Here is a 21,813-nt window from a genome sequence, read left to right as displayed (position 1 = left end):
GACAGCAGCCGCTGATGACTTGGTTTCAGCATTCTTTGTTTACTGACATTGTTGTAGTACTTTCATTCACATTGTAGTATATTCATTCACAGTGCTCCCCCTTTTTCCTAAATTCGACCAATATTTTGAGAGACATTTCATGACGAATTTTGTCCCACGGTGCTAGGATGGCTCATTCCTACTTCAGGTGAAGAATTTTCTGAGCTGCCATTCAAGGTGTTAGGTTTTTTATCAGGCCCTGTTGATACTAAAAGTTCTCTGGATCGGCTGTCTTACTAGTCTATTATGATCCAGGAAATCTTTACCCTTCGTTGCTAATTCCCATACATAGAATCACACTATTACAATTACTTTATACAGGGTTATAAATTTTATCTATTTCTTCAAGATGTTTAGCCATCATCAATCTTGTAGGCCTAGTTACACATTGGGAAATGTAACAGACAACAATTTTATAATATAGACAGGATATAAGTAACATAGCTAGTAACGTTAATGAAGCCATGAGTAAGAATTTAATAGTTGAGAAGCTATATTTTTGGGTTAAAATTTTGCTTGTATTTCTGATTGAGTTTGAGTGATCTTATGAGAAATTTCATATTTATGGTCAGGGTTAGAGCAGGTATTAATTGGCCAGGTGAGGTCTCTCACCTTGTAAGTTCAACAGTTGCCTAAACATAACTATAATTTCTTTTTAAATAACTTTTCTGAGGGCTATCTAGTTTGAGCGCTGGAGTAAGGAAACCCACCAAGGTAACACAGAAGTACTAGACATAGGTAATTTACCATAAACTTAACAATTGGGGTAGTTCATAATCAAAGTTAGGAGAAATTGCAAAGTAATTGTTATACCAGCTTGTTCTGGTATCTTGGGACAGCTGTCTACCTCAGATCTCGTCTCCTTCTGATCCTGGCCTGGTAGCTTTTTCTCCATTTAGGCATTGTTTTAAGGTGAGCAGTGCTCTATAGGCCAGTGCACTGCAGGGGCTGTTTCTGATAGGAAATGAATCCGAAAGTCCGCTTCCTTCAGCTTTGGTGTGTATGGTCTAGTTAAGAGTACCTGAAAAATTGTCCTTCCGTTCAGGTTGGAAACAGTTCTTTAAGTCATGCCTGTTCCAGTGTGTATAATCCCCTGGCTGCAGGTCATGGGGCATTGGAACTTAACCCAAAGATAGATTACTGAGCTTCAGAAACAAACCTAGTGTATCCTTTTCATAATTCAGTTAAACTGTACAGCAATGTGACATAACAGCAAGGAATGATTTGGGAAGTGTCTTAGTAAATATAGACCTCGATTAACAGAACTAGAATTTAATATCCACCAAAATAAAGTCTTTTTTTCTCTCTAAAATTACACTCATTTTTTCTCAAATATAGCCACACCAAGATTAATTTCTTTACATGTTAAGTCTGATTATTTGATCATATAGGGGTTTTTAAATTGGCTGTGTTGGAAGTTTTAATACAGTGTCTCAGGGTAGAACGTTAATAAGATTTGCTAAGGCCAGGAAAGCCACGTCAAGGGCTTGTCATGGATTTCTGCCTTACGGATTTAGGTAAATTCTTTTCTCTTTAAAATCCTTAAAATACCTTGAGATTCCTATATCTGTTAGAAGATGATCTTCCTCATTTGTCTCATAGAGCCACTGGGGACCTAAGAGTTTTTAGTCTCTTGAGTGATCATATAGAGAGAAAAGATAACTGTTTCAAGTATCCTTATATAGGTATAATTTATCAAATTTCTGTGATTCATAACTGGCCTAAGAGGAAGAGTTTCTTTATGACTGGGAAACAGGGTAAAACCAGTAGTATTTCAAACAAAATAAAAAATTATAACCATATTCATCAGTTTACTCAGTCCCACATAACTAATTCTTTTAATCAGAATATTCATTACACATTAAAAATTTCTTACCCTGTTTAGTTCAGTGCTATAGTTTGAAATTTATTAGAAATCAGTAAATCTCCTAGAAGAGCAAGCATTTTCAAAATCATCAGAAGAAAACAATTAACTGTCTATATATGACAAAAGATTTATAAGCATGGTTAAACACCGTTACACAATAATCTATAAAGAAACCTGGTCACTATACCCAGAATTATCACTGGTAACATTTCAGATATACCAGAATTTTTGGGAGTCCATATGATTTCTACAATATCTATATTAATAATATTTTCTCATTCAATATAACCTTAGAAGATTTATGATTCATTTGACAATACCATGATATTTAACATGGCAAATGAAACTTACTAGTTCAAAATCTCTCCTTGGGATGTTTCAGGGGCCCTCTGCAGCATCCGAAACTTAACTGGAGATTAAAAGAACTTTAATTAGAAATTGATACTTGGGGAGCTTTTTAATAGATTTCAGAACACTTGATGAGATAAACATATAGATAACTGTAAAGTAGTACTAATTCATTAACAAGAAAATACGTCAAAGGTAAAGGCAGAACAGATCAGCTAAGTGGTATAAGAAGTTTTACAATCTGTTACTGAAGGTGGACTAACATTTTAAGAAAATATTTTCCTCTTAACAGAGAGAAAACCAAATCTATTCTTGTACCAGCTTACTTCTAAGATTCATTTACTTTGCCCAATTTGATTCTAAACTTAGCCAGTTCTAACCACGTACAAAACTCTTTCCTCAGGTTTCCTCTTCCACAAGCCTTCCACAGATTTCTATACTCATATTAGTGTGTCCCTTATTTTCTCTTCTATTCAGAAGTAACCAGCTTCAGGAGAAAGTCACTATTTTTCATTAACAAAATATAATTCTATTCTTATGTCTTCCTTTACACATTTATATTACTTTCGTATGATACTGAGATCATTCCCTTAAAAATAGAGACTATTTCAGGGTGGCACCAACCATTTATTAATATTTCTAAACACCTTTAGTTTCACTGTAAGAGGAAGTTAAATGTTAAGTAATTCATATTTCAATCTTATTTTATCTGAAAATGACATAGCTATTTAATAAAATCCTATCATTTAACTTAATTTAGCACAAATCTAGAATTTAAAGATAGCAAACATTTACAGATTGTCTTAAGCATACATTTTAAAAATATATTTTAAATATTTACCCAAAACTCTCATCTGATTTGCATTTAATTTCCTTAAAATTTTACCACACCACATTAGTGTTATTTTTTTTGACAAATCTGCAACAGATATAACAGGATCTTATTTGACTTTCATTAAACCTAGGTACAGTAAAGGTATTATAGTTAATATTGATGACTTTAAAGATGTCTATATTAATTAGAACATACTTAAACTAAACAATATCAAATATTACCTTAATATTGAATATTTTCCATTTCACGTGACGCTGAAAGTGAATTTGTTCAGTTTTTATTTTAAAAATACTTAATTTTAAGCTTTTTTTTTTACATCAAATAAGCAGAGCTCTTTGACTTTGATTTTTTTTTTAGCAGTAGAAATATCTCACATCTATAATGTGTACGCAGGCTTATAAAAAGACAAAAGCTAGAGATCTCATAGCTTAACTTTAAAACTTACTTATAAGATAGGTATAATAATAGATGGAGTAAGCTGAATTTGCTGGCTCAAATCACTAAGGCTTACTATTTATGAAATAGACAGTTAAGATTGCTTGACAAAGTCTGAAGGACCCGTCAGAGTTCTGAGTTCTAAAATGCCAAAAATTTCTTGGCCTTATGTTCTATTTCATTGAGCTAATGAATTAGGCTCTGTCCTAGGTCACTGTTTGCTGTATTTACATTTCTGATCGGCAAGACAACGACACACTCTTCCAGTTCCCCAGAAAACTGCTCTGTCACCCAGACCCAATTTTATGTCCTTAATTGGCATGTTTTATCATTGAGAAGAGCTGTAAACAAAGAATTCCATGTTTTAAAACTTTAAGGTTTACTGTATCATGTCTTCCAAAGCTTGCATAAGGCATTTAGTAAGGTCTCTTTTCCTTGAGTTATAAGTTAAACCCAGGGTAAACTTTTATTATATTTTTTATTAGTCACTGAAAATTAGTTTTCAGTTTTACGTTAAAATGGACGGCTCATGTAACTCTACTGGTTTCCTTTACTTTGTTCAATTAATATTTTCTGAGGGACAGATATTTGCCCAGCCTTATTATACCAAGAAGGGGAAGCATTTTTCCATTGAAACATATCTATCCCACAACATAATTAAGCAAAAGGTTTATATAAAGACCATTTAAATATACCAATTTTACAAACTTTTATCTCAATTTTATTAAATCTTATGCCTTTAATTTTTATATTTATTTGGTTTAATCAATAATTATTTCTAGAAGGACTGCCAGAAGCCTTTTTTTTTTTTTGTGCATTGTATCTAATTTTATAGAAAAGTCTCTAGGATGCCCAAGTTTAAGCCAAAGAGCTTAGGCCCTTCTCAATTTTTAATTTGATTAATTGGTCTGTTGTCCCAATCATTGTTCAGGTATTTCAGTCTATATATACATATATTTTAAACTGTGGTAAATAAAACGGACTTGTTTGTACTTTAACGTTGTGGGGCAGTAGGTGATCTCTTTGGCCCTTTTTTTTTTTTTTAACTTTACGTAGTGTAGTATCAAAACATTGTATCTAAATCCAAAAATATACAATTTATTTACCTCATTCAAAATAACCATATAAAAATATTTATCCATTTGGGATAAGCCCTGATCTTTTTTTTTTCAAAATTTTTACGAAATTTTTTCCAGTTATTCAAACTAATTAACATTAATTATTCTAAGTTTTTATTAGCATCTCTAGAACAATTTATCGGAAAGGAAAAACACAAATGTAGCTTTTCAAACCAGTTTTATTTTTTTAACTAAGGTCTTAGGTTAACCATTAGATATATTTTTCTACCTTTAAACTTGATTTTAATAGGTACCAATAAAACAGCTCTTTATAATGAGATCTCTCTCAACTTTCACAAATTTAAAAGTTTTTCCAAATTAAAGATCCATCATATGGCCATCAATTTATATATATATATATATAAATATATAAATATTTATATATATATATTTATATATATACATATAATATATATATATGTAGTGATTTTAAAACAATCAGTTGAAGAGGCCCTTCCACATGAGAGTGGGGGTGTTGCCTAAATAAGTTTCAAAGGTTTACTCTCCAAAAGCTAAAGGCCTTTGTGGTCCAGGCTGATGCAACATAGTTTAAGATGGTAAAATATCTGAATATTGGTACAAAGAATTGCTTAGAATCCACTTTATTTGCGTGGCCACCATATGTACAAAATACTTCTACCTTTTGTATGGCAGAGTCCAAGGTTTCCTTTAAAAAAAAGTACACATATATGCACATACATACACGCACTTAAAACACCCAGAGATAGATAAAACATTTACATTTCAAGGACACAGGAAGAGAAATCCAAGTTCCCCCTAAAGGGGATTTTGTTTTTATAAGTTCAGAATTCCAAAAAATGTTTTTATCAGGCCTGTTTAGTTACTTTCAGAGTCAGTTTTTTTTTTTCTAATTCCCAATAAATATTGTAACTTTTGTACGTATATAAACCTGGCTGGGTTAACAGTTGGAGGCTGGCAATCTGTCATTTCTTTTTATTTCTTTTCTTTTTTTTTTTTTTTTTGAATGTTCTATTCCCCATTGTAAGGTCGGGTTCTCAGAATAAATTTGCTCGTAAGATTTCCCACAGGGACAACTCTAATGGCATGAAGTCTTTGCATCTACGACACCTGCAAGAGTCTCTGTCACCCGAGAAAGCTGTTACCAGCCAGGAGGAGGGCCTCGTTTTTGGAGTTGAAATGTTCCTCATAAGAGTTTTACTTTTATCCTGAAAAATTCAATGGATGTAACCAAATTGAGGAAAACATTAGACCATGCTCTTACCTAACCACTCAGTCCTGAACCCAGTGTCTTTCAACTTGGTCCCACTCGGGAGGTCTCCACTGGGTGAGTATTTTCCTCATATGTTTCCACCAGCCCCACTTCGGACGTCTCCTCAAGGTGGGTTTTTCCCGTTATCGTTCAACCAGGTCCCACGCAGTATGTCTCCACTGGGTGGGTAATTCACCCCAGTTTCTTTCAACTGGAGGGCCACGTACCTGGATACACCGCCAGATAAAACTCAGGATCATCAGCCAGTATGTGAGATCCGAGAAACGGGAGAGACTCACCAAAATTCATCTGGACTCCCCGAGGAGGCTGATGGGCACAAAGGGCCACTGCTGGTGCCAAGGCTCCGGTTACTCGGAGAGTCCAGGTGGAGAGAAATCTGCCGTGGGTCCCTTCATGGTGTCTAAAACTGTTGACTGAAATACATGTGCAGCCTAAAAGTTAAGAGTTATGTTTTATTTGGCGGGAGGACTCGAGCCGGGATGACAGCCTGTCAGATCTCTCTGAGGGACTACTCCAAAGAGGTTGCGGAGGAGCTAGGATATATAGGAGCTGTACAACAAAGACCAGGTTGTTGGAACAATAAAAGATTGCTTGTTATCTAAAGAAAGCCAGGTATCTCAAGTTCGAGACTTTAGTACTTTTCTATGTATGGGAGGAAGCAAATATTTTGGACTCACTGAATTCATTCTTTAGACAAGCACCTAGCTATCTAGGGACAGTATCCTGTCCTTTCTTATTCTGAGTCTGCTCAGAGGGCACCATTATTAGTGGCTGAACAGCTGGGCTGCAGGCCTGTCCTCGCTGGATGGTGGGGGCAGCAGCTAATAACTTGGTTTCAGCATTCTTTTTTTGCTGATATGGTTGCAGTATTTTCATTCATATTGTGGTATTTTTGTTCACGGCCTGATTATGGATAATCTGCAAACTTGGAAAGCAACTGAGATGGAATTACTGCAGGTACCTTCTACTTTAGTAAGCCGTGTGCAAACATAAACATGGAGGAAGCATACAAAATGATTTAGTGGTGTAGGGAAGGGTTTCTGCACATTACATGAGAAGGCAATGCAGAATTACTTTCTTTTCTGTATTGGTTTCTGAGAACAGTTTATTGTCATTAACCAACATTTACAAACGGTGGCACACATTGCATTTAAGAACTGGCAGGCTGCAAACTTGTGTATTGGACAGGTGGATTTCATAGGAAAGTGGTCAGGTGGATGGGAGAGAGATGGAGCCAAGGCCTGGGCCCAGATTCCGGTTTAAATTGCCATTTCATCCCCATAGGGCCTTGGACTAGAATGTAACCTCTCTTAACCTGTTGGTGAATATGTGAAATGGGCGCGATAATATTCGTTTCTTCCTGGGATTGTTGTAAATTCTAAAGAGTGTTATAGCACACATGAAGCACTTAACACACTGGCACTTAGCAGTGTTTACTGTGTACGGCCGCCACGCTTGGCGTGTGTCAGAGCCGTAAAGGCAGCATTTGTCTATTGAGGACACACGGGTAGCCCCTTGGCTAGGTTGTGAATTTGGTGATTTCCTTTAATCCTTCAAACTCTGTGTGCCATGGGCAGTAATTTTCATGGACAGATAAGGAATCTCAGGGTAAAAAACACTGTGCTATTTGCCCAAAGTCAGACCATAATTTTGGGTGCAGGGGCCTCAGTTCATCATGGGCCCCTGGGCCTTCTGCCCTCTCCATTCATCACCAGAGCCAGATGTGGGGTCGGCTGTTTCCCAGCCCAGAATATCCGGCAGGCCGCAAGACACACCTGGCCCTGTGCTGCTTGAGAAAAACTCCGGAGGAGAGGCAGTTAGAAAAGGGATAAACATAAAAACAGATGACTGCAAACTGTGATCAACTCTGAGAAGGAAAGGATCATGTCTCGTCATGCAGAGCTGGGAGCTTTCCCGTCGGGGCTGCTCTGGGGGCGTTCATCTCGGCTAAACAAACTGCTGCTGCACCAAGGCAGGAAGGCAGGGCGTGTGTGGCCAGGTAGACAGGGCCTTGTTAATCATAATCACTCCCCATTCAGCTGCAGCTGTCACGGGCAATTACCTAGTAAACACATGTCGGCCATAATCATCACGCATTTTTCTTGGTAGTTTTATTGGCCCCACTTTTGAGATGAGGTAACTGAAACTGGGGAGTTTGCTGCATGCCCGTGATTACCTTGGAAATACCCCACTGGTCTTTCCACCAAGACTGGTGTGGCTGTCATTGTCACAGGCTTATGAATGGCATCGTGTAGCTTCTCCGAAGTGGCCCAAATGACTGACATTGATATTCCTAATTCGTAGGAAAGTGTATGTGACAATAAGAGAAAAAGGTAGTAAGAATTTGTTTCGAAAACTAGAAAAAAATCCAATTCTTCCCCAGCTGGTGTAGCGTACCCTGTGTCACTCGCCCCACTCACTTCCTGGCATCTCCTCCCTGCTAACTCCGCGTTCAGAAACCACTCTGAGCCTTTGAAGAACATTTTGCCTCATGACACTGTTGACTATGACCTGTGACCTCTCTGTCCCTGGTTAACTCTCTCTTCAAAGCCATTTTAATTTTATGCAGGCTCCTCGGCTCAGATGTAAGACTAGCCTCTTTAAACTTCTTGATGCAGCTCCTTAATGATGATCTTGGGAAGGAAACCCAGCCAAAACCTGGGAGGTATGCACAAAGTGACTGCAACCTCAGCACTTTTTGAAAGTCAGAATCAGAGGGGTGGATGTCTCAGGAAAGGCTTTTTTAAGGTAGAAAGGGGGAAGTGAAAGGATGCAGGGTGTGTGAGAAAGAAATATCTCGGTCCCAGCCAGCAAGACACCTGCGTTAAGGATTGTGTGTGCAGAGTGCAGAGTTCTCACAAAGAAAGAAGTGGTGGGATGGGAGGGAGGACAGTTGGGTACTTTACTGGGGAGGGAAAAAGTGGGGTGAACATTTCCTGGTTGAACAAAAGCATTGTGACATGTTGTGCTTGTATTTTGGAGAGAAGTTGTATTGTGAGGACAGGCCTAGGAGAACGCTCTCTGGCTGGGGAGTCAGCATAACAGAGAAACACAGAGAACCTGGCCGACCCCAAGTCCCCTGCTGAGGGAGAGGCTGCCCGCCAATTGGAGCCCTGTTGGCTGCTTCTGTCCCTTTGCTGGGGCCTCAGAGCTCCTTTCACAACCCAGTCCTTTTGATACAAGAAAAAAACGTGGGGCATGGGAAGGGCTGTGTCCCAGGCTTTGGTTGAGCCCCTGGGATGTGCCCCACCAGATTTTGTACCTTGGCTTCCTGCAGTAAAGTATTCAAGAGCAAGCCAGTGTTGAGTAAATGTAGATTTATTCAGAGAGATACATTGAAAGGCAAGAGAAACGTCACGACGTGTGGGGGATTGATGCTCAGATTAAAAGTGTGTACACACTCCACAGACAGAGTGTGGGCCTTCTCTGAAGAGGGACAGAGAGGGACGACCGCGAGGTGGTGCTGTGTTGCTCGTTTTCTTGAACTTGGTGGCTTCATATGCTAATAAGTAGAAGGACCAGCCTTAGGGCAAGGGGTTAGGATTCCCAGGGAGTTGGCCATTTCCCACACTGTGACCTTTTGTGGCTAGCCTTGGAATTGCCTTGGTGCCTGGGGCCAGGTTATTCACCATGTTACTATTACAATGGGTGTTTAATGAAGCTCAAGCTCTGCTAGAAGTTAAATCTCTTCATCCTGAGCCTCAAGGCCTATTGGGGGTTGAATCCTTCATCATTTTGATGTTAATTGCTGTGGCCTTCCTTGAATGGCTGTTCTCTGCCCCCTTCCATCCTGTCTCACTGTGATGACACAGAGAGAACAAAGACCGGGCCCTACCTGTGCTGCTGCATTTGACTGCGGGAGGTGTGGGGTGGGCTTATGATGATTCTGAGTGGTGAGAAGGATGTTTCAGATTTTCCCACGTGAGAAATGGCGACCTGCCAGCAGCCACCGCAGATTTATATCACGGGCATTATCGCTTGTGTTGTTACGGAAACAAAAGGCCAGCCAAGATACAAGCACCACTCAGAGGGTGGGAGTACTGAGATTTATTACGCCTGCGGGCTCAGAGGGGCTACTTTTCCGAAGCTCTGAGCACCTCCAAGTCCTGCGTATGAGGTTTTATAGGGTTAAATAAAAGTATGGGGCTTTTAGCCAATTGGGCTCAAACAACAATAAGCAAGGAATCAGTACACTGAAGCTTATCAATTTGGAGCAGATCACGTTACTGACAATTGTTGACCTTGGATTTACGAGTTTGCTTATTAGCCCAGTAAACTGACACTAAACTTCTGGTTTACCAGGTAGCCCAGCAAAACTTAGATCAGTAAACCGACACTTTTCACACTTAGATTTGTGACTTAGCTTGTTAGCCCAGCTGGGCTTTTCCTTCACAGTGTCACTTATCTTTTCTATTTTTCTTTTTTTTTTTAAGTATTTAATCCAAATTTAATATCAGGGTTTTTTGGGAAAGAAAGTTCTTTTTCTTTTCTTTGGGGCTCTTTTGGGGGGTAGGTAATTAGATGTATTTATCTGTTAGTGGAGGCCCTGGGGCTTGAACCCAGGACCCCGATCTCGCTAAGCACATGCTCTACCACCCGCCCCATCATCTTTTTCTTTTTTCTTTAGCTGCCAAGAATCTTACAGCTGAATTTCTAGTCGGACTTTAACACTTGCCCTGACTTCATGGAATCCATTTTTATGAATTTATCTTCCCCTGTTTTCATTTAAGTATTGAATACCCATTTTCTCTTCACTCTCAGTTTTGCCTTTTTGTTGTTATGGTTGTTAAGCTGTGTTTAAAAAAATTGTTTAAATTCTCTTTTAGCAAGTGGCTGAATGTAAATAAATATGTAAACAAACAGCACACTTAAATGGTTTTATACATTCTAAGCTGTTTAGTAGTTACTTAAAAACCGAATTGAATATTAAAATGATAACATTTTAAAATTATTTTTTAAATTTTTCTAAAGATATAGCTGATTTAAATTATGATATGTTTCAGTTGTACAATAGATGCTCCATTTATAGTTACTGTAAAACTTTGTCTGCATTCCCTGTGTTGTAAGATACATCCCTCTAGCGTGTTTACATTACATGTTGCAGTTTGTATAAGAAAGTTGGGTAACGCAGAGTCTGGGACGTGGCTGTGTCTGACCCAGGTTCACGCTCACACTGCCTGTCAGCTCAGGCCTTCACTACTGTCCACAGGGGAGAGAGTGGAGTCAGCTCTCATCAGCGCTGGCACCACCCTCTGAGTGGCAGTGACAGCAGTGACTGTGTGGACGTGCAAAGTGTTGTTCCAAGAGCTTTACATGCATTTCTGCATTTAATAATTAAAGCCCTCCTGTGAGGAAGTGTTTTATGTTTTTAATGAATAATACATTTTATTTTGATATTGATAGACTTCAAACCTCCGGAAAATTTACAGCAGTAGTACAATAAACGCTTAGATACAGTTCACCTTAAAGGGCACTATTGGGCCTTTAGTGTCTGGCTTATTTTAGCATAAAGTTTCAATGTTCATCCATATTGTATCCTGAATCAGTACTTTATTCTTTTTGGTTGATAATATCCTTTTTCTTTTTTTTCGTTTTTGGTGTATTTAAAAATATTTTCATTGAAGTCTAGTCAGTTTATAATGTTATGTCAGTTTCTTGTGTACAGCACAACACTTCAGTTAAATAGGAACATACCTGTATTCATTTTCATACTCTTTTTAAACATAAGTTACTATAAGATATTAAATATATTCTCCTGTGCTATAAAGTATAAACTTGCTGTTTATTCTTTACCTACTCAGTACCTGCAAATCTTGAACTCCCAATTTATTCCTTCCCACACCCTCTCCCATCTGGTAACCATTGTTTGGTTTCTATGACTCTGTGTCTGTTTCTGTTCTGTAGATAAGTTTATCTTTTTGTTTCTTTGTTTTTTGCTTTTTTTTTTTTTTTTTTAGATTCCAAATGTGAGCGATCTCTTATAGTATTTTCCTTTCTCTTTCTGGCTTACTTCACTTAGAATGATATTCTCCAGGTCCATTGATGTTGCTGCAAATGGCATTGTTTTATTATTATTTTATGGCTGAATAGTAGTCTATTGGACAAATACGCTACAACCTCTTTATCCAGTCATCTATCTGTGGACATTTAGGTTGTTTCCATGTCTTGCTATTTTAAATAGTCCTACTGTGAACATTGGGGTGCAAGTGTCTTTTTGAATTATGCATCCTTTTGGATATATGCCCAGGAGTGGGATTGCTGGGTCATATGGGAGGTCAATTTTTTGTCTTTTGAGGAACCTCTATACAGTTTCCCACAATGGCTCCACCATACTGCATTCCCACCACAGTGTAGGAGGGTTCCCAATTCTTCGCCGCCTCACCAGTATTTATTGTCTGTGAACATCTGAATGATGGCTATTATGACTGGTGAGAGTTGATACCTGATTACAGTTTTGATTTGCATTTCTCTGATAATGATATTGAGCATTTTTTCATGTGCCTATTGGCCAATTTTATGTCTTCATTGGAGAAATGTTTCTTTAGGACTTCTGCCCATTTCTGAATTGAATTTTTGTTTTTCTTTCTTATTAAATGTAAAAGTTGCTTACATATTCTGGGAATTAAGCCCCTATCAGTTTCATTTATTGCAAATATTCTCTCCCATTCCATAGGTAGTTTGACTTTTTGTTTTGCTTACTGTTTCCTTAGCTGTGAAAAGTTTGTAAGTTTAATTAGATCCCACTTGTATATTTTTGGTTGTTTTTCTATTGCTTGAGTAGACTGCTCTAGGAAAACATTGCTTAGATGTATGTCAGATGTTTTGCCTATGGTTGCTTCTAAGAGCTTTATAGTGTCTTGTCTACATGTTTAAGTCTTTAACACATTTTGAATTCATTTTTGTGTATGCTGTGAGGGAGTAGTCTAACTTCAATGATTTACATGCAGCTGTTCAGTTTTCCCTACACCATTTGCTGAAGAGGCTTTCTTTACTCCATTGTATGTTCTCACCTCCTTTGTCAAAGATTCAATGACCAAAAGTTTGTCGGACTATTCTTGGTAATTTTGTTTATCCGTTCATTGATGGATGGATATTGTTAGTAACTTTTGGCTACTCTGAATGATACTGCTATGGATATTGATGTGAATGTTTTTGTGAGAATAGGTTTTCATTCTGTTGACTGTACAGTTGGCCCGCCATATCTGCAGTTTCCACTTCATGGATCCAGATGGCTGATTGTAAAGGGACTCGAACATCTTTGGATTATGGTATCCAAGGCGGGGGGTTCCTGAAACCAACCCCTCGAGGATACTGAGAGATGACTGTATATGTAGGAGTGGAATTGCTGAGCCATGTAACTCTAAACTTTTGAGGAAACACCAGTCTTTTCCAAAGAAGCTGCACCATTGTCCCTTTCGACTGGCCGCATATAAGGATCTTCTGCCTCCTGAACGACACTTGTTATTGTCCATGTTTTGATTATAACCATCCTAGTGGGTGTAAAATGAGATCGCATTTTGATTTAGATTTTGCTAGTGATGCTGAGCATCTTTTCATATGCTTATTGGCCAATTGTGTATCTATTTAAATCCTTGGCAAATTTAAAAATTGGGTCGATTTTCTTTGTATTGTTCAGTTGTAAGCATTTGTTTTATATCCTGGATACTAGTCTCTTATTAGATATTTGCTTTGCAAAATTTTTCTCGTATACTGCAGATTGTCGTTTCACTTTACTTTTTTTAAACATTAAAACAATTTCTTTATAGGGGAGGTAATTAGATTTATTCATTTTTTTTTTTTTGGCAAGCACGCACTCTATCACTTGAGCTACCCCTTCCCCTTTCATTTCACTTTCTTGATGAAATCCTTTGTAACAAATGGTTTTAATTTTGATGAAGTCCATTTTACCTGCTTTTTTTCTGTTTATCACTTGTGCTCTTGGTATTGTATCTAGGAAGCCATAGCCTATCCTAAGACCACAAAGATTTATACTATGTCTTCTTTTAGAATCTTTATCCATTTAGATTTTACGTTTCTGTCTGTGATCCATTTGCAATTAATATTTATTTGTTATATAAAATACGGGGTCCAGATTCCAGATTCATTCATTTGCCTGCAGATACCCAGGTGTCTCTGCACCGTTTGTTGTGTAGACTATTCTTTCAATGGAGTGTTGTTGGCACATTTGTGGAAAACTGACTGTAAATGTAAGATTCCCCCCTGGATTTTTATTGTGTCTCATAGATTTATGCATCCAAACTTATGCCAGTACCATAATGACTTGACTACTATAGATTTGTAGTAACATTTGAGTGAGTCCTCCAACTTTGCTCTTCTTTTTCAAGATTGTTTTGGCCGACCTGAGTCCCTTGCACTTCCATATGAGTTTTGGGATCAGTTTTTCAATTTTTGGAAAGAAGACAGCTGGAATTTTGATAGAGATTCCATTTAATTTTTAGATCACTTTGGGGAGTCTTAACATTTTTAACAATATTGTCTACCATTCCATGAACATGGAATGCCTTCAATATATGTAGATATTTTAAATATTTTTTGGTGATACTTCAAAATTTTCAATGTACAAATCTTGTAAAATTTTGTTAAATGTATCTCTCATTTTATTTTTAATGCTGTTGTAAATGGAAATGCTGAACTTCCTAAGTGTGGGACTATATATCAATTTATTTATTTCTAGGAATCCTACACAGCAAATATCCTAGGTTTATATTTGCTACATAAATCTATCCACAATTCTTCCCACCCCAGTGTTATAAGAAACCAAGACCCAGGTTAAGCTACCTGAACACCTATGTGAAATTGAAAAATGAGACCCTTGGGTGGGGCTTTGTGCAGATGTTACTGAGAGCTTATTCTGGATGGCTTCATCTAAATTTCTTAAAAACAATCCTTTCAGTGTATATAGTCAGATGCATTAAGAACATTCCCTTTTGATGTGCGGAGGAGCTAAGACTATAATTTTCAAATAATTTCTAGTGAGAGTGTTGTACTTGAAATCTAATTTGCATCAATATTTGAAGATTTATGTTTCAAGAGCTTTGACTAAATAATACCTGTCTTTATTCAATAACTAGAACTAAATGCTCAAGCAACATGAGAGAGTTTGCGCAAACTGCCCCCACCCTGTAGTGCTGGGTGGCTGCAGCTGTAACTGGAGTCCATGCTTACCTCTCCCAGTACGCTTGTGCTGATCTGCTCAAAGGGGTTCGTCCAACAGTTTGTCGGTAGTCTTTTGAGCAAAGCCATAAAGCCTTGATTTAAGGTTGCTGGAATAGGATCTATTCTTATTAATATTAAGTAAGCACATATTGAGTGCTTACTGTATGTTGGGGATTGTCCCTCAGGTTCACATGAATATTATTTCTCTTAAAACCTTTCATATTTCCTTGTTATTTGCACTTTACAGATAAGGAGACTGAGGATAAGGTCTTCTCTCTTTTGGGGGAAGCTCATTATCAATGATGGGAAGTTGTAAGGAAAAAGACATTTATTCATTCTTAGAAAACATTTTTCTGAGAGTCAGCAATGAATAGGGTGAACAATGAAAAGGGTGATCATTATTTGAGTGAGACGAGCCTCGGGTTGTACGGAGTCAGCATCCTTCTCCTGGACACGGCACGTGTAGAGTTGCGTGGTGGGTGAGGAGTTGCAGCCGGGTCGGGTTCGAGGATGCCGGGCCATTGGGCTGTGCTCAAGCCCGGTGGGGCTTTCTCCTAAGGGCAGTGGACTGTCATTGACAGATTTTAAGTAGGGGAGTGTGGTGCTCTCTTAGATTTCTTTTGTCTTGCAGAATGCTTGGAAACATTTAGGAGGCTCGGCAGGACGTGATGTGATGAGTCAGAGTAGGGTGGCTGCGACGTGTAGCAGTGTTCAATTTTCAAGTGATTTTCAGTCCCAGGTTTGTGGCTCAGTAGCCGTGTCACTTTTGATGACGCACTCAAGGAAGTGAAACAATTTATCTAATCAATTAAAGAAGTGATGTACCGACTTCCCAGGACTGCTGTGTAGATCCAGTGAGATAACGTGTACACAGTGTGCAGCGTGGTCCCCAGCACAGAGTCATTGCTGAGTGAGGGCCAGTGAGTACCTGGTAGGACTGGTGAGGGTGGTGGGACTCGTTGACGGAGGAAATCTGGGCCTTGAAGGAGGGGTCCAGTCACATCTGTGAGTGATGGGCCTGAGCTGAGAGAGGCAGGTAGACCTTAACCCCCGCCCAGGTGCCCTGGGCAGGACGGCTATGGGAGGAGATCCGTGAAGTCAGCTCTTTGCAGGTGGAGTTGGAGGTGACCTTGAGTCATCTAAGTGCAGTGTCACAATCACAGAGGTCGTCTGGGCCCGGGCTGTGCATTTTCCTATAATCTCAATCCCTGAGGACGCCGAGGTATTTATCACTGAACGTGAAGACTTACTTTTCAGGACAAGTGAATAGTAGTATCATCTCTGTCATCAAGCTCACGTCTCTTTATTCATCAGTCACTTTGCTAATTGGGTACTTACAGAGCTCACTTCACCATCCTCCCCTGGGCTCAGGCCTCACAGAAAAGAGCGGTGAGTCTCCCTCTTTTCCAGAAGAAGACACATTTAGCTGGTAGATTTCTATACCTCGCCAGACTTAGAATTTTAGTTTGTTGTTTTAATTCTATTTTGTGTTGGCCATCTCCTGACAGGAGAGACGTTTTACCTCATGGTCATGTTTCAGTTAGCTGTTAATGAGAATTGCTGATCTGATCCATAGTGTATGTATTCTATTAATTTTATAGAGTACTTATCATTTTTTCTGTCTTTGCCCTTTAACTTTGTTTGCTCCTTCAAATTTCTATCCTATTTGTGGCCTTATATTATTTTTTAATTTAAAAATGTCTGTTAGCAGTTAAGAAAACAAAAGCAAAGAAAAAATGCACATGATAGCTAAATTTAGAAAATATCTAGTATGTTTTCTGTCTTGGCAATGGAGGGTTCTAGAAACTCGTGAAAACCTTCATTAAATAAGTTCCTTAAAATGCTGATTAAGAAATAAAACCTTCCTTCCTCATCTTTCAAGCTGCAATGCTAATTGTCAAGAAAGTGAGTGGAAATCCTTAGTAGCCAAGAAAAACCAGAAAGCAGGGATTCTGGGAGATACGTGAGCCTTAGAAGCCCTGGGGTGCTTGTTGGCTCCTGAACTGTGTTTCGGTTGCCCTAGCAGGAGGGCAGGAGGTGAGCCCGAGGCCTATCACACTGGGAGTTGGATGGCTGTTCTTATGTAAGGCCAAGCACATCCTGAGACTCCTGCTTTACAAAAGAAAAAAAGCATTCCTCAAAGCAAGAAAGTAAGGAAAGTCAATTTTTTGGAAGCAGGGAAAAATAACATATCCAAAGTAAGGAGTTAGTTTAAAGCTGTTATGGCATGAGAGTGACCACAAACTCCTGGCAGAAAATCACAGCTCCTCCAGGAAAGAGAGGTTGTGTTTTGAATGAATCAGTGGACAGCCATTCCGAAAAAGGCCTCCCTAGTCTTCTGGATCAAGATACTGGACACAAACACCTCCCTTCCATGGTCTCATTTAAATAACCAGAAAGGTTTTAAAGGAAAGAAGCCATAATCATAGTTCTATTTATTGACATTACTATATGCTAGGAATTCAGAGGTGACTATGGAATTGTCTCCTCTTTTATGGACCTCACTTTCTATTTGACATATTTGGGGAACTTGGTGGAGGGTGGTGTTGGTCTGTTGCAATTAGCCAGGAGAGGAGATTAAGAAATCAGTGAAGGGTGGGTGACATTTTTAGCTGAGGACAGTCCTGTTCAGTTGGCTTGTAATTGCAGGCTCATTGAGTTGTCACTGGAGGGAATTGATCTTATGGAAGATGGATTTAACTCAGGCCTCTTCAGAATGGACAAGTGAACCTGGAGAAAAACAGTCAAATCTGTGCAGACATTAAAGTCCACGTGAACGTGCTGTATCCCTGAGCCAAAGATAGGACAAGTAGGCAGCACTTCTTTAGGACAGAGGAGTGGCTTTTAAGGTTCACCAAGAATGAATCCCAGGGAACCGGGATGGCCAGTTGTTAAACTGTGACTTTGCTCTTTGGACGGTGTACTCACCAAGGGTATTGGCCTTATATATGTTTTCATTTCTCTTTAATACATGTCAGGTGATGAGGACGTGGGCATAAACGTTTGATACCTTGTCGAGGTGAGTCTTGGTATCTGCCTAGAAGCGAGGGCATAGCTACTGCTGCGCCATACATATTGCCGCCCATCCCGCCCCCCGGCTCCGTGATCACGGCAGAGTGGTTCCTTATTGAGCTGTCCGTCTCCTCTGTGACATCGTAGCCAAACTAAAGACTGGAGCGTATTAGCTTGGCTTTGCTCTTTTCCATCCTTCTCTTTGAATGTTGATGACTGATAGTGGACCCAGTTACGTTTGCAGATGATTTACAAGTAGGGCTGTCAGTACAAACCTTGTAATCCCCACTGTGTGATCTAGAGAAAAAGTTACATTCTTTCCAAATTGTTTTGATGCACTTATGTGGGAAAATGATGTACGTTTGAATGTGTATTTCCTCTCTGAAACATCATGGCTAGAGATGAATATTTGTAGACCTGGAATGAGTTTTCTGTATTTGAACTGTATGGTCACTTAAATTCTCCACAGCTTTTTAAAGTCATCACTGGAGTGCTACCTCCAGACTGTCCCAAAGCATCCACCACTGCCTGCTCTTCGGACACTGTGAGTTTCCAAGTTGGAGAAGCCTGCTGGCTCGTGAGGCATTCTCTGGCACATCTCTGGTTGGGTGATGTGAGCTTAGCACACAAGAATTGGCAGACAGTAACTAACCGCGATCACGTCGATTTCTGGAGCACTCATGGAGGATTTTACACCTATGCTATGGAATACGTTATTTCATTTAGTTTTCCCAACAAACATAATTAGATTTTATCACCTGTATTAAAAAGGAAACTGTCAAAGCGAGTGACGTGCAGACTTTGGACTGGAACACGGGTCTTTCTGATCCCTGTCTTTGTTCCTTCCCCGGCCTATCCTTCCAAATGGCCAGGAAACTCTTTCTCAGTCTCGAGTTTAGGGCTGATGTTACTACTCTCTTTTTTTCTGGAGAGGAAAACAAGTCTAAACTTCCTTTCCAGTTGGAAATGGAATGGAGAGTTAGCGTTGGAAGCCTGGAGAGCCTGTCCTGTGATGAAGTGGTCTCCGAGCCACTTCCACTGGGACGTCACGTCACTTCTAGACCCCTTGCACAGCCTGTGCACAGGTGACAGCACAGATGTGCCGAGCAGTCCTCACGGACAGGGCAGTGAGTTGGAAATGAGTTTGGGGATTTGGTTTCATTTCATAGCTTCCTGACGGTCTTGGCCTGGCTCTTCGAGTGGGAGCATTCCCAATCCCACAGCCTCGTGCTCTGGGCCCGTGCAGACCTGACGTGGCCTCAGCCTGAGGCTCAGGGAACATGGTGATGAGGAGCATTTTAGTCCAGCGTCTGCCGGAGGCTCTGACAATTCTGGGCTGTGGGACTTTGTCCAGGATGATAATAATTCCTCCCCAAGTTTCAGATTTCCTTGCCTGTGAGCCAGGGTAGTAATAGTTTCTGAGATGATTGTAGTGATTCAGTAACGGGCGCAGCGTGTGCTGGCAGGTAGCTGGTGTTTAAGGAGCAGAAGTCGCAGTCACTCTGTCAGCCTCTCACTGTGCGCTCTGTGCTTTGAGAGGTTGTGTGTTTGGTGAAAGTCCCGCCCAAACCCTAGGGTCTAGATGAACTGTTGTTCCTTTACTTTCCCTTCCTTTTCCCCTTTCCCTTCTCGGTGTCCCATGTTTAGGTAGGAGATTCCTCTATTTCAGGGAATACGGGCCTTTCTAGTAAAAGGACAGGCGGAACGCGGAGAGGTGGGGCCCAGAGGGGGTCTGGAGCGTCTGCACAGCGCTGCTTCCCTGCGTTTCTGCATCCGGTCCCGTCAGTGCACGAAGTCAGCCTTCCTCTTCCTTCCTGTGTCATCGGGTCTTTGTTTTAAGGGAAAACCTTTTTACGGGTCTTTTTTTCACTGACATGTTTCTTTCAGATGCTTGTTGCTTTTCTCCCTGTGCTTCAGCGTTCCGAGGAGAGAATTCAGCAGTGCAGCCTCCTCTCCGAGCTCTATGAGTTGATCGGCTTCCACTGCAAGTCCGCCTTCTTCAAGAGGGTGGCCCCCGTGCGGCGCACGGCCCCCGGTATCCTGGAGCCTGGCGGGAAGGCCCGCTCCCGCCTCCTCCTGAAGACGCTTCCTGGCTACAGTCTGTCGCTGGACCTGCAGGACTTCAGCAAAGGTGTTGGAACTAAAACATTGCTTCAGTCCCATTAACCGTGCCTGGTTTGGGCCCTGCTGTCCTGTCTCATCAGGGTGAATTTTGATTCGTTTAGAACAGGGCTCAGCAGACTTTCTGTCAAGGGCTTGGGAGTAAATATTTCAGGGTCTGCAAAACTCCTGATCTCTGGTGCAGCTGCTCAGCTCTGCTGTTCAGACGCCAGAGCAGCCGGACAGTCCACACACCCACAGAGCTTTATTAACAGCGGTGGCTGGGGCTAGATTGGGTGTATGAACTGCAGTTTGTCCCCACAGCCTCCTCACTATTGACACCTGCACCAGAGAGTGCATTTGTGACAATGGTTGAACCTACACTGACACGTCATCATCACCAAGAGCCCATACTTGACACACGGATTTACACTTGGTGGTGCGCACTCTGTGGGTTTGGACAGATGTGCAATGACATGTATCTACCATCACAGCATCATACAGAGTCGTCTGTCTTAGTGACCTTAAGATGCTGCGTGCTGCACCTCATTCATTGCTCCTTCCCCTCTAGCCTCTGATAGCCACTGATCTTTTAGTCTCTGTGGTTTTCCCTTTCCCAGAACACCATACAGTTGGAATCAGACAGTTGCAGAACCTTACCAGATTGGCTTCTTTCACTTAGTAATATGCATATAAGGTTCCTCCGTGTCTTTCCATGCCTTGATAACTCATTTCATTTTAGCACCCAATAATAGTCCATTTTCTGCCTGGACCACAATTTATCCATTCACCTACTGAAGAACAGCTTAGTTGCTTCTGAGTACTGGTGATTATGAATAAAGCTGCTATTAACATCTGTATGCAGATTTGTGTGTGGACATAATTTTCCATTTCGTCGAGTAAACCCCAAGGAGGACAGTTGCCGAATCATATGTTAGGAGTACGTTTAATTTTGTAAAAAATTGCCAGAACGTCTTCTAAAGTATTGGGCCATTTTACATTCCCATCAACATTGCATGAGAATTCCTGATGCTCCACATCATCACCAGCATTCGGTGCTGTCAGTGTTCTGCGTTTTGGGAGTTCTGACAGTTGTGCAGTGATACCTCGCTGTTTCAGTCTGCATCCCCTTGATGACAGGTGCTGTGGAGCATCTTTCCATAGACTTCTTTGGCATCTAGATTTCTTCTTTAATGAGGTGTGTGTTAAGGCATTTTGGTCATTTTTTAATCAGGTTATTCATCCTTCTTGTTGATTTTAAAGAAATTTTGGTATATTCTGGATATCAGCCCTTTATCAGTGTGTCCCTGCCCTTCACCTGCAGCACCGGAGTTGTCCTTTGGATCTCAGTGGAGTGTCAGCTCTTCATAGAGGTTCCCTGTCTTCCCTCAGCCTAAATACTGTCCTTGTATTTTTCACTTTCATTGACTCATTTTGTTCTTTTTAAATAGTATTTCCCGTAATTTGTAAGTACATTAAAAAAAAAAGGGCAGTGTTTGAACACCGCCTCCCCCACCAGACTGTGTACCCTGTGAGAGCAGAGGCCCTGTCCCCACTCACCGTTTCCCATGACAGCACAAGGCACATGTCCATGTAAAAGTGTGTAACGTGGGGCCAAATCTGATGAGCA

The 21,813-nt window shown here is 40.3% G+C and overlaps 1 pseudogene; it reads left to right on the top strand.

Annotated features, from left to right (window-relative positions):
* LOC116277800 (trafficking protein particle complex subunit 9-like) overlaps positions 1 to 21,047 on the top strand; it is a 61,356-nt pseudogene extending 40,309 nt beyond the window's left edge.
* The last annotated feature ends 766 nt before the right edge of the window (positions 21,048 to 21,813 follow it).

The sequence above is a fragment of the Vicugna pacos genome, chromosome 1, assembly GCF_048564905.1.
Source record: "Vicugna pacos chromosome 1, VicPac4, whole genome shotgun sequence".
Classification (NCBI taxonomy): Eukaryota; Metazoa; Chordata; class Mammalia; order Artiodactyla; family Camelidae; genus Vicugna; species Vicugna pacos.
Note: the sequence above shows the minus strand (reverse complement) of the source record. Positions and strands in the feature narration are given on the sequence as shown.